This window comes from Palaemon carinicauda, unplaced genomic scaffold, assembly GCF_036898095.1.
Source record: "Palaemon carinicauda isolate YSFRI2023 unplaced genomic scaffold, ASM3689809v2 scaffold56, whole genome shotgun sequence".
NCBI lineage: Eukaryota > Metazoa > Arthropoda > Malacostraca > Decapoda > Palaemonidae > Palaemon > Palaemon carinicauda.
This window is the reverse complement of record NW_027171827.1, coordinates 317,224-335,687: the sequence shown is the minus strand read 5'-3', so window position 1 is coordinate 335,687 and position 18,464 is coordinate 317,224. Positions and strand designations below refer to the sequence as shown.

At 38.4% G+C, this 18,464-nt stretch overlaps 1 long non-coding RNA gene across 1 annotated transcript; it reads right to left on the bottom strand.

The window, feature by feature from the left end:
• Window positions 1–600: 600 nt before the first annotated feature.
• LOC137637156 (uncharacterized) lies at window positions 601–18,038 on the bottom strand. Its single transcript, XR_011043425.1, has 4 exons — window positions 17,112–18,038; window positions 14,253–16,118; window positions 3,489–3,598; window positions 601–769 (listed from the first exon to the last, which is right to left on the bottom strand). It is a non-coding gene; the product is annotated as an uncharacterized lncRNA (long non-coding RNA).
• Between the last annotated feature and the right edge of the window lie 426 nt (window positions 18,039–18,464).

Sequence of the window (18,464 nt, the reverse complement as noted above, 5' to 3'; positions counted from 1 at the left end):
GTAAAACTATTTGCAATTATCATTCATTTTGCCAATACTTAGCTAGGCAACTTAACTTTGGCCTGACTGGTTCTATGTCACACTATTATCCCTAACCTTCGCAAAGAAATTTTTGCAAAAAATTAAAACTATTCTCCGTAACTATTACAAAACGTATTATTATGTACGTGAACTGCACAAAAGTTACCGTCAATTATGTAAGTTACCTTATTGGTCTAAAAAATTTGCTAGTGATAATTGCATAAACATTGAATCTACATCAGATAGCTTCTGATTTTCTACAGCTTAAAACTAACACTGAATGAACTATATTACCTAATTCCACATATCACTTTTGAATAGTTATGCATCTTCAAATGGCCAATATACCTGATATCTAGCAAACTAATTTGGATAAAAGTATCTTGATACAGTACTTAAGACTGGCTGATACTAGATGTTATGTTTATCAAGTCTATTGAAGCTTAATGAACTATTTTATCCCATAAGTTTATGGCTCTAATAAATTAATACTAGAAAGCTGCTTAAATCTTAATTCTATAGTAATCCTGCTAGCAATAACACAGGAGGATCCCCTATTATGATCTAAAATGCACATAAAAACTGACATTTTAGAAAAACAAAATTTGCTAGAGACAATGTTCGATTTTTTTCTTGACGCATTCTTCTATTTTGCGGAATCTTCCAAATTTTCTTGTGATCTTGAGATATAAATTGTAATTTTCTTATCACCACTTTTTCCACTGCAGTTTTTTCCTCAAACGATTCTCTGTGGAGTAAAGAAACAAGTTAATTGTGTCATGTATTACCAGGTATTATGACAAAGATAAGTAGCCATAACCACTAACCAGACCTCAAGCATAAGATTAGAAGCCTCGTATAAAGAGGTAAAAGGTTTTGATTTTTTATGTCTGCAGTGATTAATAAAGAATGATTTTCTTAAATTATTTATATATAGTTTTTAAATGTTATGAAAAATGTTGAATTGGAGAATGATGCAAAATTTTCTAGTCGAAGGTTATTTTTTTTAGTATTACATTATCATATACTAGTGTCTGTGATCAAGTTATTATTATTATTATCATTATTATTATTATTATTATTATTATTATTATTGCATGAACCTGGTTATGAATTTTACCGGAATATTTAAAAAATTCTCACATTTAGTAAAATATTATACCAGACCTAAATTAGAGTTCTCTTGCTTGAGTGTACACTCAGGCATGCTACACACTATTCCATCTTGTTTCTTTTGTTTTTATGAAGTTTTTATAGTTTACAAATGATAGATCTAATTTAATGTTGTTAATGATCTTAAAATACTTTATTTTGATTGTTATTTCTTCTCATGTAGTTTATTTCCTTAGTTTCCTTTCCTTCACTGAGCTATTTTTTTCCAGTTGGAGCCATTGGGCTTATAGCATCATGCTTTTCCAACAAGGGTTGTAGCGTAGCTAGTAATAATGATGATAATACTCCCCAAATTAGGTGTCATTTTCAGATAACAAGCTGCTTACTACCCTCACTTACTTTATCTCTGTACTTGTTAAATATCAGACTTATTGGTAAAATATCATAAGGACAGTCTTACAAAGACTAAGGATTTCCCATTTCCTGGTTATTATATTTATCTCTACTTCAATGTTATCATACATACATACACCAAGGCCCTTCCCCCAATTTTGGGGGGTAGCCGACATCAAACAAATGAAACAAAAAAGGCGACCTCTCCTCTCTACGTTCCTCCCAGCCAGACAAGGGACTCAACCAAGTTCGGCTGGTAGTGTTAGGGGTGCCACAGCCCACTCTCCTCCATTATCCACGACAGATGAAGCTTCATAAAGCTGAATCCCCTACTGCTGCTACCTCTGCAGTCTTCCAAGGCACTGGAGGAAGCAGCAGAGCCTACCGGAACTGCGTCACAATCGCTCGCCATTCATTCCTATTTCTAGCACGCTCTCTTGCCTCTCTCACATCTATCCTCCTATCACCCAGAGCTTCCTTCACTCCATCCATCCACCCAAAACCTTGGCCTTCCTCTTGTACTTCTCCCATCAACTCTTGCATTCATCACCTCCTTTAGCAGACAGCAATTTTCCATCCTCTCAACATGGCCAAACCACCTCAACACATTCATATCCACTCTAGCGGCTAACTCATTTCTTACACAGCAATTTTCCATCCTCTCAACATGGGCAAACCACCTCAACACATTCATATCCACTCTAGCTGCTAACTCATTTCTTACACCCATTCTCACCTTCACTACTTCGTTCCTAACCCTATCTACTCGAGATACACCAGCCATACTCCTTAGACATTTCATCTCAAACACATTCAATTTCTGTCTCTCCGTCGCTTTCATTCCCCGAGCCATGCATCACAGTTGGTACAATCACCTTCTCATACAGAACTCTCTTTACATTCATGACCAACCCTCTACTTTTCACTACTCCCTCAACTGCCCCCAACACTTTGCATCCTTCATTCACTCTCTGACATACATCTGCTTCCACTCCACAATTTGCTGCAACAGACCCCAAGTACTTAAACTGATCCACCTCCTCAAGTAACTCTCCATCCAACATGACATTCAACCTCCCACCATCCTTCCTTCTCGTTCATCTCATAACCTTACTCTTACCCACATTAACTCTCAGCTTCCTTCTCTCACACACCCTTCCAAACTCTGTCACTAATCGGCCAAGCTTCTCTTCAGCATCTGCAACCAGTACAGTATCATCCGCTAACAACTGATTTACCTCCCATTCATGGTCACTCTATTCTACCAGTTTCAATCCTCGTCCAAGTACTCGAGCATTCACCTCTTTCACTACTCCATCAACATACAAGTTAAACAACCACGGCGACATCACACATCCCTGTCTCAGCCCCACTCTTACAGGAAACCAATCGCTCACTTCATTTTCTATCCTAACACATGCTTTACTACCAGATCCATAAACGCAACATAAACCTCCTTACCTTTTGCTAAATATTTCTCGCATATCTGCCTAACTGTAAAAATCTGATTCATACAACCCCTACATCTTCTAAAACCACCCTGTACTTCTAAGATTGCATTCTCTGTTTTATCATTAATCCTATTTATCAGTACTCTACCATACACTTTTCCCACCACACTCAACAAACTAATACCCCTGAATTACAACACTCATGCACATGCACATCAATGTTATGAATATTAATAAATTCTACTTCCCTAAGTCATTCTATTCGTGCAATTACAAGTTACTCTGCACACATGAATACACAAATTTCTAGAATATTTGACAAACTACTGGCAATAATAACTGACAACCTTACATTTCACATTAGATTTCAAGACCTCATTAATATACAATACTGTACCTGTATTTCATTTCTATGCCTGTACTTATGACTCCTTTTAATTGAAATGTAATTACCTAACTAAAACACTTCCCTTAACGAATAATCTTCAACAGTTATTAATGAAAACCTACCTTATCAGTGCTGAGCATGGATCATCTCCTTAAGAATTCACAAAGTATCTTCCTTAGGAACTTTCATCACAGAACTTCAAGATTTGTCTTGGAAAAAAGGCAATAATTTTCTGGAATGAAAAAGAAATTTAAGTCATTATAACCTAAAATCCATTGGCTTAAAAATATTCTAAAATCAGAACAATGGGGTTGACCAGGCTTCAAACATCAAAAATCTTACCTCCAATTACTGTACTACAAGACTCACAAGATAGGACAGACGCTCTTAATATTATTTTGTGATCAATGGCATTTCAATGTAGGTATAGTTGGATATAGGAATTCTTGGCACACCACACTCTGAGAAAGTGCACCGTGTCATTCCCTTACTGTAGTCAAGTAACCAACGAATAGTGTAGGGATTGGTGACATTAGTGGTCGGCGGTGCTACACACACACACACACACACTCTCCTCTCAGTAATGTTGAGAAAACGGCCACCTACTCAGAGCGAGGTGTACCAGGAATGCTAACTGTAACTAACTCAAATTGCAACCCTCCTCTTTTGCAGAAACTTAATATAATCATAATAAAATTGGGATTACAAGGTAGATACAGGTCCTGAACTTATAAACATTGGGATATAAGACGACAAATCTAACTGAAATTCAGATATCGAGTCAAAAACTCATAATGAAGTACTGTACTGAAATAAAACAATATATAATTTATTGCAGTAAGAAAGGCGGTATTTGCCATATGAAATGGGACTTTGTTGACTTTTCCGCAGAAAATTATAGGCATGTGAAATGGGTGAAGTCTACCCCAGGCCAAAATTTGACAAAATTCAACTTACATATAATTCAACTTGGAGCCTACTAAGTTTTTAGGTTGAGGACTTTCTGTACTATTATAATTACTTTCAAATTTGCCATTTCTTTCTTGTTAAAAAGTAAGAAATAATCGACAACTTTGAAAGTAATTTGTATTTTTTCTAACTGTACAAACCTGAGTCCTTTATATTAGAGAGATAACCAAGAAACTGTAGTACATGGCTGTTAAAATTCATAACATGGTGTAAAGAACTGATCAGTAGTTACCAGTTGGCAGCTGGGAAGCACTGCCACCCCCCCCCACCCCCCCAACCCTTGCTAAATCTAATGTTGATGAACCTTACATAGTCATAATCTCGTTCGCTACCTGAGGATGCAAAGACCACTTGGATCAAACTATTTGCATCCTCTTGATCAACTTGTCAGCTAGAATGTTCATTTTGCTTGGAATGAAGTGGGCCGACAAGGTGATAGCCATGTCCCCAGCCCATTCCAAAATTTCCACTCCTAACTGGCAGAGCTGCAGTGAAACAGTACCTCCTCATTTGTTTCTGTAAGCCACCACTGTGGTGTTATCACTCATCAACACCATTAAGTCACCAGTCATGAAAGGTCAAAAGTGTTGCAAGACCAACAGGGCTGCCTTGAGCTGTAACATTATGTGGCACCAACAATCTTTGTCTCACTACTGTCCTAACAACAGATGTTGCAAGAGGAATGCTCTCCACCTTTCCTTTAATGCATCATGAACAGTCTAGTTCTGGAGAGGGTGAGAGGAGAGCTGAATCCATTAGGAGATTGGTCTTGCCTAACCACCACTCCACGTTTCTTTTCGGCTCTTCCCCTATCAGAACCTGTTTCCCGGGAGAGTAACTGCCTTGAGACTGGTAGTTCTTCAGTTGCCACTGAATGGAACACATCCGGAGATGTCCTTTCGTAATGAGGCATTTCAAGGATGCAAGGAGGCTCTGCCACCGATGTGCCAGCAGCTGAGATTGTTGAAGGAGAGAGAGGGGCACCTTCCTCAGGAAAACCAGACGATCCTGTGATGAGATAACTCTCCTGAGGATCATGTTCATTTCCCTTCCTAGATATATCAGTCTTTGTCTGGCCAAGAGAACTGACTTCTCTTGATTTACAGAGTCAAAATTATTTCCCTTCCTATATAATCAGTCGTTGTCTGGGAAAGAGAACTGACCTCTCTCAATTTACAGAGTCAATCTTTATTACCCTCCCTATATATATAAGTCTTTGTCTGGGCAAGAGAACCAATCGTTTAGATAACGTAATAGACCGATTCTGTTGGCATGAGCCAAGGCCAATACCAGAGAGAACAGTCAGGTGAAAACTTGTGGTGCCATTGCCACTGAAAGAACAAAACATGGCACCCTGAACTGATACACCTTGTTCGCTATGACGAAGCAGAGGTACTTCCTTGAGGTGGGCTGTTCTAGGATCTGGAAGTACACATCCTTCAGGTCTATTGTCACCATAAAGTTTAATGATCTGATTACCTGTCTGACCATGACTGCTGTCCCCATTTTGAATCGAGTTTACACAACTAACTCATTTAACTCTCAAGAGGTCTTCAGCCTCCAGATGCCTTTTTGACACGAAAGAGTCAACTGAAGAAGCCTGGGGACCCATTGATGACCTCCTGGAAAGAACCCTAATTTACTATGGTCTGAACTTCCACCGAAGAGAGAGGTCCTTCGTTGACCCCTGACGAAAGGAAAATAACATCGTCAATGGAGGAATCACAGTAGGGGGAGAGCTGATGAACGGTACATGTTATCTGAAGCGCGATACATCCACCGCCCATTATTCAGCTCCATGATGTAACCACCTCCAACTTCTGAGCTGTAGGCATCACCTCACCTGTGCTGCTGTGGGAGGATTGGCCACGCCCAGGTGCCTGCGTCATCCTTACCTTTTTCCTCTTCGTTGACCGTGCCCTCGGCACTGTCTATTTTAAATGGGCACCTGCTGCTGTGTTCCCTGCCTGGAGGTGGACTGTACTGAGCGAGAATCGTCTTTCGACATCCCCTTATACGCTTGTTTTGCTATAGGTGACAATTTTTGTTGGCCAGAGATGGGCAAGACCTGTGGCTACCTAAAAGATACAGCATGGTGGAGAAGGGAGTCCCCTCCACTTTTCGGGTACTGTCTAAACAAATTCTGTTGGGAACATGGAGTGACCATTGATGGAAGTGTTTCTTAGTTGTAACACTCCATGCATGCAGAGAATCTGTCACCGGAATTTGGAGGCCACACCATCAAATCTCTTTAGGAGCCAGTTAGTTACTGGTTAGCACCTTGATGAGCGATGAACTCCAATGCCATATCTCCGATGAGGACAATGTTCTTTAAAGTATCATGCTTGTTAGGGTGTGTGAGCTCTTCTGTGTTGGCGAGGAAACCAACAGTGCCCGACCAGTGGTCCATCCACCCAGGAAACTGCCTCAAAGGTCGCCATAGCCACGCACTTCACATTCTAAGCGTCAGAGACTGCAAAGACAATAGATTGGGAGGACAATTAATTTGCTGGTACACCATGCGCTAGAGCAGACACCCCAGGGTCAAGTGGCAAGGGGGTGGGGATGGCTCCTTGGACTTTATAGTATTTCCTTTGACATGTGTACGCCGGAGATATGATCTTCACGGACATCCCAGCCCTCAGCGAGTTTCTTCGTGCTGACACCTGGGCATCTAATTCGTCTAGAACTTACTCGCGAATCTAATAGAAAAGTAGGATGACATAAACAAAGAACTCCAACTGGGAAAACACCTCAGTGAGAAAAGGAAATAAGTAAACAAATAGAAGTGTATGGCCAAGTATAACCTCAAACATGAGAACTCTAAACCAAAACAGTGAAAGACCATGGTACAGAGATTATGGCACTACCCAAGATTAGAGAATAATGGATTGATTTTTTAGTGTCCTCCTCCTAAATGAGCTACTTACCATAGCTAAAGTGTGTCTTTTATCCTTAACAAGTGGGCAGTAGCCATTGAACAATTACGGTGCAGTAGTTAACCCATTGAGTAAAGAGTTTTTCGTTTATCTTAACATTGTCAGGTGTATGACTAAATAGGAGAATTTATAAAGAATAGGCCAGACTATTCGGTGTATATGCATAAGGCAAAATGGGGCCGGAACCAAAGAGGGATTCAATGTAATACTATCTGGCCAGTCCCTGTTCGAGCGCCATTAAACCTTCAGGCAACCTTTCAGAATTCTGATTACTCTCTTTATCTTCCATCCTCGACATTGCATCTGCTATCACATTTTTATTTCCCGGTACATATTCTAACCTAAAATCAAATTCACTCAAGGCCTCTATTGTCCTACCAACCCTTGCATTCACACTCTTACCTAATCATATACACTAGGGGCTGATGGTCAGTACGCACAATGAATTTTACACCATGCAAAAATACTTTCAATGCTTTCACACAAAATCGTATTGCAGCCAATTCCCTGTCAATCGTCGAATACTTCCGCTCAGCTTTATTAAATGCTTTACTAACATACGCTATTACTCTCAATTCCTCTTCTCCATTTACTCTGCATTTGAACCAAACAACCACCCATACTAACCCCACTCACATTCGTACACAACTCTAGCATATTCGCATTTTCACTATAGTCTGGAAATGCCAAAGTGACGTCTTTTATGGCCTCATCCTTCAACCTTTCAAATGCTTCTATCATCTGATCATCCCATTTTAACTTCGTACTATTCCTTTTACCCGTCCATTCATTCAAAGGCTTCCCTATACCTAAACAATCTTTAACAAACTTGCAACCAAACTCAACCAAACCAAGAAAACCTCGGAACTCACGCAAAGTCTGGGGACGTGGAAATTCTCGCACCTTATTCACAAACTTGTCACTCTTCCTTATACCAGATTCACCCACTACATGCCCAAGAAATCTCACCTCCCTGGCCAACCACGTACACTTCTCAAGCTTAATTTTCACATCAACTTCAATTAATCGCCTCAACCCTTCCTCAATCAACTGCATATGTTCCTCAACAGTCTCGCTCACAATCAGAATATCATCTATAAAAAGTCACCTTCAGTCGATCGAACCCAGCCAAAAACAACATTCATTGCCCTTTGGAAGGCAGCAGGCGCATTAGCAAAGCCAAAACTTAATCTTCTAAACTGATGGTGACAATTACTACTCGAAAATGCCGTAATGGGCCTGCTCCCTTCTGCCAGAGGCATCTGGTAATAGCTCCGCACCAAATCTAATTTAGTAAAAACTTTCATTCCATGCATTTTATAAACACAATCAGACACCACATTCATTGGAAAACGTTCTTTAACAGTCACTTCACTCACCTTCCTATAATCAATACACATGCGTAAACTTCCATCAGGCTTTGTACAGAGACAATAGGGCTATTCCAGGCACTCTCACTCCTTTCTATTATACCCATACACTCTAATTCCTGACACTGCTCCTCTATCTCCTTGGCAATAGGCGGAGAAAAATGCCTGGGATGCTGATATATGAGGGTATCATCACTGAGAACTATTTTAAATTCTGGCAGGTCTGACCCCCCACAATCATCGTCACCGAGACTCATAACTCTCCGCTTATCCCATAACATCTTAAGCAATCGTTCCCTTTCGACCTCACTTATACTCTCATCTAACTTGATTCTTTCTTTCAACGTATCGTAATCCCAATCGTCATCGTTCCTTACCTTACCAGCCATTACCTGTCTCGCCTTAACATATCTTTCATCCTCTACATCGACCAGCGTATACATACATCCCATGCAATCGCCCTCACGTATACCACGTACTCTCTTCCTCCTATCACTCGACAACAAACTTACATACCCTGAGGTTCCTGCATATTCATGACACCATCATATATATACGCGCTAGTTTTCACCAAATTACCTGCTTCCATACCTTCCACTACAAATTCATATTTGTAACTATTGGAAATTCCCAGACTTCTCGGCCAGACAACTTTTACGCTAATAACCTCACCTTTCTTACCCGATAACTTTACACTTTCCTTTGCTATCAATGGCACTCCCCTCCACACCTTCGTACTCACTCTGCCGTCTTCTTTTAAATAAAATTCCTCACAAATATTACCCTTACCCTTTATTTCTATCATATTCACACTTGGATGTACAGTACAATCATACCACATTTTTTTCAGAAATTTATACCCAAGCAGTACGTCATATTTCTCATTCGCTCCCTCGACCACGTAAAAATCATTATCCTCCATCATCAGCCCCCCAATCATAACATTTTCCCGCAACTTGCCTTGCACAGGCATACGCAAATTACCAATGCATTTCACTTCACCCTTACATCCCTTAAACTCACCAACCTCTTTTACCTTATCATATGCATTCCTAAACATTAAATTGACACCACACCTAGTATCAATCAAACCAACCAACTCTACCCCATTAAAAATCATTTTCCCACTCATGCAATCTTGTGCTCATTCCCCCATCACATCTTCATGCAATAAACCCTCACGAACATGCATCACATTCACTCCCCATACACACGAGGACTCACCCAGCTGAACCCTCTGATTAACTAGTTTCCTAAACATCCTGGCTGACTAAATCTGGTCTTCCTACAAACCCTTGCTACATGCCCATTCACCCCACATTCAGTACACTTAGCACGCTGCTCCAGCGACATCCTCGCATAATGACCATCCTTACCACAATTACCGCAAATCACATTTGTACGATTACTCCTACATCCACTTGCTACATCCCCAGTCGTACCACACCGATAACACTTAACCACTTTCTCTTTCTTACAGTCGCTAATACAATGCCCTGTCTCTCCACACCCGAACCATGCTCCTAATACCCATCTACACTCGTTCTTTTTATGTCCTACCTTCCCACACCTATAACACTTCTCTTCACGGATACCACTACCTAACCTAACTTGCTGCGGACTAGCACTTCTATCTCTCCAAACTTGATTTTCCTGTCTAAACCCTTCATTTCTCGGAATGGGTATTCCTACATTACTCGCCCTAACATTTCTATCTACTACACTCTCAGCTACCCTCATTGGCCCTCTCATAACAGCATCTCTAAAACTACCAAATTCTGGCACACTTCCTCCAATCCAGTTCTTACACTCACAGATTTACTTTCTTTCATACACCTATCCAACTCGTATTCCTCTATCTCTAAAATATCATCCCAAGTCAATCTCTCTTTAGTCCACCTCATTTTCTCCTCCGTTTCAAATTAATAAACTCACACACACTCTCTCTAGTACTGTACCCAAAAACTTCTTCATTAGTTCCTTATTTTCATTTATTCCTTCATCCCCATACTTCTCTCTAGCTAAAGTTTCAAACCGACATACATACATCAAGATTGATTCACCCATTCATTCGTGCTTCATCAAAATCATTTTTACGCTTATACCTAACACTACCCTTCATACGTTTTACCTGTTCAATTATTCTCTTCTTTACACTTTCATACTCAACATATCCTACACTCATTATCCCCCCAATACATCGTCAACAAATATCCTGACAAAAATTCTCCCAACTCCCTAGCCCAAACTCTCTTACTATCCCCATACTTAGCCTGACAAAACCTTTCATATTCCCTAAATAAGTCATATACATCCCTACTGCTATATTCATTAAACCTTTCACACCTTTCACTGGCTACTCTCTTCTTGTTGCCTTCTTCCTCATTTGAATACAATGAATCTAATTCTACACTCAAAGTCCTATCTTTAACAATTCCCTTCTTACCCTTTTTCTAAGTTATCACCTTCACCCATTCATGATCATCCTCACTCACACCTTGACCTTTCTTCACATTATCTTTACCTTTCTTCTCATTCTTCCTATCACCCTTCGGTCCAATCTTACTATGTCTAGTCCCTTTACTTTCAATATCACTATCATTACCTTCCCCATTATCACTTACCCTATCGTTCTCTTCCACCATCAACCCGTTACCCGAAGAAGAAGCCACTCCTCCGACTGCACCTTCACCCATGAGTTTTCATCATAGCCAGTACTTGCCCCATCATAGCTTCCATTCGCTTCTCCATTCGTTCCTCATTTTCTCGCATCCTCATCTCAACACCCTCTTCCACTCTCTCTACAATTCCCTGAAGTTCCCTTAGTTTCCTTTGCATCTCCTCATTCTCACAACTTAACCTCACATTCTCCAGCAACAACCTCTCATCTTGCTCATTAGACAACCGCAATTCCTCCTTTAAAACCTGTAACTGTTCTTCCATTTCCTCCATTTCGATACCATTATTATTTCAAGTCTAATTACTAAACCTATTTTACCCTTGTCCAACAGTCCAGTTTCAATCCCACCTCGACAGTCCCTGTTCGGGCGCCAAATTTATGTGGCGAGATTTTGTCAAAAACAAATCCCCACACCTTTGATCACTCTGACAGACAAATTATCCCACGACACAAACTTTCCCCTTACTTTTACGTCAACTGGACTATTGCACGAAGGGAACAGTAAAATAAAACATAACCTTAAAACTATATTACTTACTTATTAAACAAAAAAAAACTCACATATCATAAATCTGACTCCGGGGGAGAGAAAACTCCTACCAGACGCGTCCCCCGGTTGGCGGATGGGGGAACCCCTAGGAATTAAACTCTCTTAGGGCTGCACTGAGTATGTTGAATAAGGAGCCGTGGACCAAACGACTGAGGTGCTGACAATATATTCAGCAATAGGTTAGGACAGGCCTAGCAAGCAGCTAACTGAATCTTTAACGCTCAAGAAACTTGAGGATCATAAATCTGACACAGACAAAAATAACAACACACAAAAATATACTGTATATATCGGTGCGTGAGGGTATCGAGAACTCGCCAATAATCGGAAAACAATTTCCTTTTAATATACCCAACACCGTCAGTCCCCACACAGTACCAAAAGCACAATTAAGACTAAAATAAATTACTTAACACTGAAACACCAATCATATTCAGTAACCCAGCAAAAAAAGGTAAAACAATGCCAAAACAAGAGAAAACTCTTAATTCACACTGGCAACAGTCCTTGTAGCCTAATGCCACTGGCCAACAATATCGTACAAAACTAAAGCAAATAAGATAAAATTAATCCTCCACAAAATGGCTCCAGCTTCGGGGATTCCTTTGAAAGCTTTAATCCCCTTGTTGGGGGATTCCTTTGAAAGCTTTAATCCCCTTGTTGCATTGGGGAGTAATTTCTGCAAATGAGTGATTTACCTTCGTTGTACACTCCACTCACCACTTTGAAGATGGGATACAGTGAGGATTAATGTATTTCAAGTCGTTAATTGGGATCGTAATGAATATTTAATCTATTAATGTTTGTTTTTAAATAAAGGCCAATTATTTGTAAACCTTGTTGCTGGTGTCCTAACTTAAGTTTTCACTACCAATTGAATCAATATGTTAACCCTTTTACCCCCAGGCTCTGGAAATTTTCAACCCTTAACCCCCAAGGGGTTATTTTTTTCCCAGCACATTTTGCAGTATATTTTTTTTAAATTGCTCTAACAGCCTTAATTTTTATCATAGAGAGGTCAGGTTGGTCTCATTCTCTTGGAAAATGCCTGAATTTTTTCAAAAAATTATCAAAAATATGAAAAAAAAAAATTTTTATAGCATTTTTTTGCAAGGACGTACCGGTACGTCCATGGGGGTAAAGGGATGAGTTTTGTGAAACGTACCAGTACGTCCTTTGGGGGTAAAAGGGTTAACTTTAATTTCTATCTCTCCTGTAGAATTTAAAGGTCGTTCATGAATAGCCGAGGCAAGGGACTGGAAAATATCATAGAGAATGACTATGTATACATATGATCAGCAACTAAAGCCATGACCACCGTTAGAGCCCTCTCCATCCAAGCTAGGACCACGGATGCCCAGCCATGGTTGATGATGATTCAACCGGTAGATCTATAGGCTCCCTGCAAGCCAACATATCTAGCTCACAAGTAGTGCCGGTAAGGTTGTACACTAACAGAAATTACTGAGTTTGAGGGGATCTCGAACGCCAGTCCAACAAACTGACAGGCAGGGAAGTTTCCAATAAGCTACCACAACAATAATGATTGTGTACTTTCGTTCATTTGACTTGCTAATAAAACAGCAATGCTCTGGATATTTTCTTACATATCTACAACTTTGTGTATATGTAAGGGAATATATCTAAATGATTTGATTTGTAGAGAAAACAAATCCGACTTCTTGTATGCTGTGGTCTCTGAAGAATCTCTAAAACCCTAAATAAAAAAAATTAAAAAATAGTGATTGACAAATCAAGAAACTTAAAAAAAAAGGAGCAAATGGATATCGTGAACTTAAAAAGCTTAGATCAGGTTTCTGGAATACAAGAGAAAAGGCTTTATCAAGTCTATAAGAGGAACAAGAGATACAACAGGGCTTTGTGAGGCACAGGAAAATACAAAAGGGATTTTGATGTTAAAACCATAATGCATCTTCTGCAAGTTAGTCCAATGTTCATAGAAATTTGCTATTTCAAAAGTGAGTGGGTTTAACACTAAAAAGTCCAGAGTTCATTACATTTTGTACACTTCATGATAATACCAAAACCAAAATGCTAGGAAGAAATTTCTTATTTGTGTAATGGCCAGAACACTTTATCAATGCGTATTTACTAAACCCCAAAAATGTACTTTGAACACGACACCTAAATTAATTGTCAATCGTACAATAAGTGACTTTTATGAATAGAAATATTTCCTTTTAGAATTTCAGGACTTGTGCTCTACATTGAATTTGGGTTGCAATTCATTATTTCAATGCTAACATTAAGGATTTGCATATTCAAAGAATGAACACCACACATTGTTTGTCCAATCTGAATATAATCTCCTGAGGAGCTGATATTGGATTAAGAACTTGTAATATTAGGACACTCACCATTGATAGATTTTGATGGCATCCACGATGAATTTTGCGGGTCGTAATATCTGTCCACATGTAGGTCCATTTGCCATACTCTCCCTTGTGGCATCATCTCAAATATCTAATTTCATATCTTCTTAGTTCTTAAGTCTTCTTATCAAAAATGTTCAGGTTGAGTCCCTCGTCAGGCTGGGAGGAACTTAGAGAGGAAAGGTCCCCTTTTTATCATTTGTTTGATGTTGGCTACCCCACAAAATTGAGGGAAGTGTCTTCGTATATCTATGATGTAATTGTGATCAAAATTCCTCTTATCAAAAAATGTTTTTGTAGGTCTAAGTATTTTCTGTTCTTAGCTGCGATGTAACATAACATTTTTTTTAGATCTTCACTTGCTTGATGTTTTAAATTATCCCTGAGAGAACACAGACTCCAGCATATTTTTTTCCTTCTGGTAGGCCTACAGGCTGTTTCAAGAGTACTATCTACGCTTTTCTTAAGACACTTACGTGTTTTGATGTTAGAGGAAGATTATCAGTTCAGATTTCCATACCTAGGCCCGAATGTCTAAGAGCCCACACTGTACTGTAATGTTTGAGTTTTGTTACACAATTTTCACTTGATGTACAGTAGCTTCCACAAACAAACGTTTCAAATTATCGGAACATAGATATATGTCTACTGTAGGCTCCATTCTTTTAAATATACGGCCTCGAGATTATACAATAAACTCCCAATAGACATTCGAAAGACTGAAGATATTAAGGTTTCAACGGAAGACTTTCTTGTTCTCTAAGTGCTTTGATAGTGTGGATTTGACAATAAACGAGCAATATGCAGCGTGAAACGTTGAATGCTTTCGAACGGACACGATAAACTGACTGTGAAGTTGTCTTGTAGAGTAGGGTTCCCCTGCTGTATAGGAACCGAAAAGAAGCCCTTAAAGTAAAGATCTTTACTTTTTCTGTAGTAGGCTATACCATTTTCTAGGTTCAATCAAATTACATTTTCAGTAGACACCATAAGGTAGTTTTCACTAGTCTGTGACCTTTCAATTACTGTCTAAATTACTGTTAATGGTTAGCAATTACTGTACCTATTATCTTAACCTGCTTTATCAACAAGTTATAAAAATTTTGCACTGGAGAGATGAAAATTCCTTGTCTAATATTAAATGCACTACTGTATTATTAACAAAGTCACATGGATCCAGTTTTAACAACTGCTTACAATCACTATTTTAGGTAATTGATGTCATTCCAACAGATCATCAAAAACTGACGTAAACTTCACCGTTCCCACGTTAATAATTTTTTGGAGAAAACTAAATTAATTAGCACTTGTCCGAGAAACACTGTAAACTACGACGAACAAAAAATGTTCTCCAATCTTAAGACCTGAATTTTAACAGGAATTTATTGAAAACTCGTCATCTAAGTTCGTTCCATTCTAACATGAGGACACTGCTCTCGGGAGCATAACAAATCACACTTTAAACTGATATATCTAAAGACCTCTATCAACTCTGTCACTGATTTATATCATTTTTCTCGATTTAACATTTACACAGTCTTCTGTTTACTAAGTTGAGGTCTTCGACGATCATTTCCAGATAACACGATTCTCCTATACATCAAGCGGTTTTCATACATCCATCATTTTCGAGGATTTATTACCTCAACAGATCATCAGTTTTCAGTCTCCTGAAGACATCCTTTCATCCGACAGTGAGAGCAAGTCACTTATGACCAATGTAGCCCCAGCAGGTAACTTTTTCATATTACCAATAGATTCCATATTTCAGTGTCGCATGGGGTGGATGGTATCCTAACAGCATGACTGTTCTTCTCCGAATTTCAAACGTTTCCTTCTGTGGTAACAAACCTGCAAATAAAAGTTATATATAGAAAGCCAATCTTAAATACTGGATTATCAAACTTGAAACTCTTCTAAGCAGTAAAAAGAAAATGGGGAATAACAAATAAAACTATCAAGTAAAAGCAATGTAGAAAATGCTAGACTAATAGCTGTTGAGTAAATGCTAGCATAGTAGCATGGAATGTCATTTGTTAGGGCTCAGTACAGTTTCAAATTGAGTGAACACCAAATCGACTAGCAATAGTTTTTTGTATGAAAATTTATCGTTAAAACTTATATCAAATATAGTATTAAAACTTGTATCTGTTATCTAGTTTTAATCAACTGTTCTTGATAAAATTATAACACTGTTCCATCATGCATACCACATTAAATTTCTTTAACAAAAGTTAATAAATAACTTGAAATAGAACCAAAAATCCAGGGAATACAGCAAACATGGATATACCTTTTATTAGCTTAACCCTTTTACCCCCAAAGGACGTACTGGTACGTTTCACAAAACTCATCCCTTTACCCCCATGGACGTACCGGTACAGCCTTGCAAAAAACTGCTATTTAAATTTTTTTTTTTACATATTTTTGATAACTTTTTGAGAAACTTCAGGCATTTTCCAAAGAACAAGACCAACCTGACCTCTCTATGACAAAAATTAAGGCTGTTAGAGCAATTTAAAAAAAAATATACTGCAAAATGTGCTTGAAAAAAAAAATAACCCGTAGGGTTTAAAGGGTTGGAAAGTTCCAAATAGCCTGGGGGTAAAAGGGTTAATACCGTTTGATTTGATACTTCTAAGAAAACTATGGAATTAAAACTTTTATATAAAAAATACAAAAAAATTTGCTCGGTACATTAAACAATGGTCTGAAATTCATTATACATTTAGCACTAACAAGGAATTTGCATAATCAATTAATTAAATCACAAAATTATCTTACATGAATATAATCCAAGGGGTTGGAATACGATTCAAATTTTCTTAAGATTACAGCACTCACCATTGAATTTTGGATTGAATTTTCGGAAGAATGTTCATATCGGCCCAACAGAAGTTCCTTTTGTCAAACTCGTACAGCCTGATCTTATTGAATGGCCAGGCAGTTTGTGGTCAAAATTCCTTCTACCAGAAGTTTTTATGTTCTAATGATTTGAGATTCGTAATTGTGGTGTAGCAAAGTACTAGTTTCTTGAATTTTCACTTGCTTCATATTTTCAATATTCTCAGAAAACAAATACACCATGAGTTTCTTCCTTCCTCTAGTGCAGGCTAAAATTCATAAGTATTCGGTATGAGTTTACTAATTTGTTAAATATGCTCTTCAAAACTTGTTCACATTTGTGTTAGTTAGATTATCAGGTCAAATATTAACAGCAATTCTCACAGTTCTTGAAACCAGCATGAGCCCACTCCGTAGTTTCTCTTTCGATTCGCACACTGTTTTCCTGGTCCTGTCACACATGGAAACCGTGTGTCCTGGAGGACCTATAAGATTTATTTGTCATATATATTCCACAGTATTTAGAATATCACACAGTACATTCAGTTAATTGTCAAATCCACATTATCAAAGCACTTAGAAAACAAGTTTTCACTTGGTGTAGCTTCTTCAAGGATTCACAGATGGTCCGTCACCTGTCAAACGTGGTCCTTTATAGAACTCATTCTTTATCGAAAATTTTTGTCACAGATCAAGCTAGAACTTCTGGTTTGAAATAAACTGCATTTTCAGCAGTGCCGTGAGTATCTGACGAATCTCTCCCTTTTTCATTTTAAATTGCCAGTAATTATTAGCCACGACCTATTACGATCTCAACCTAATTTTTCAACAGCAATTATTGAGATGTTTATAAGAATCTTCCGCAGGAAATGAAAATCTTTCACCGTTCTCATGTTAACAATTTCTTGGCGCAGATTTCTAAACATCAACACCTGTCCAAGGAATAAAATAAAATGATATCATTAAAGTTTGAAGATCTTTTGCCTCTCATTAGCCTTCATTACAGATCCAGGAAATCTAAAGAGAAAACTGCATTTAAAAAAATGAAAAATAAAATGGGCAAATAAATTAGAGTGACTTCATTAAAGCTTTGAATGTACTCTGCCACAAACTAGCCAACACTACCTTAAGCATTTAATAAGCTTTACGATGGTCACTTTCTTTAACCCTTTTACCCCCGGGGTATTTGGAAATTTCCAACCCTTAACCCCCAAGGGGTTATTTTTTTCCCAGCAAATTTTGCAGTATATATTTTTTAAATTGCTCTAACAGCCTTAATTTTTGTCATAGAGAGGTCAGGTTGGTCTCATTCTCTTGGAAAATGCCTTAATTTTCTCAAAAAAATTTATAACA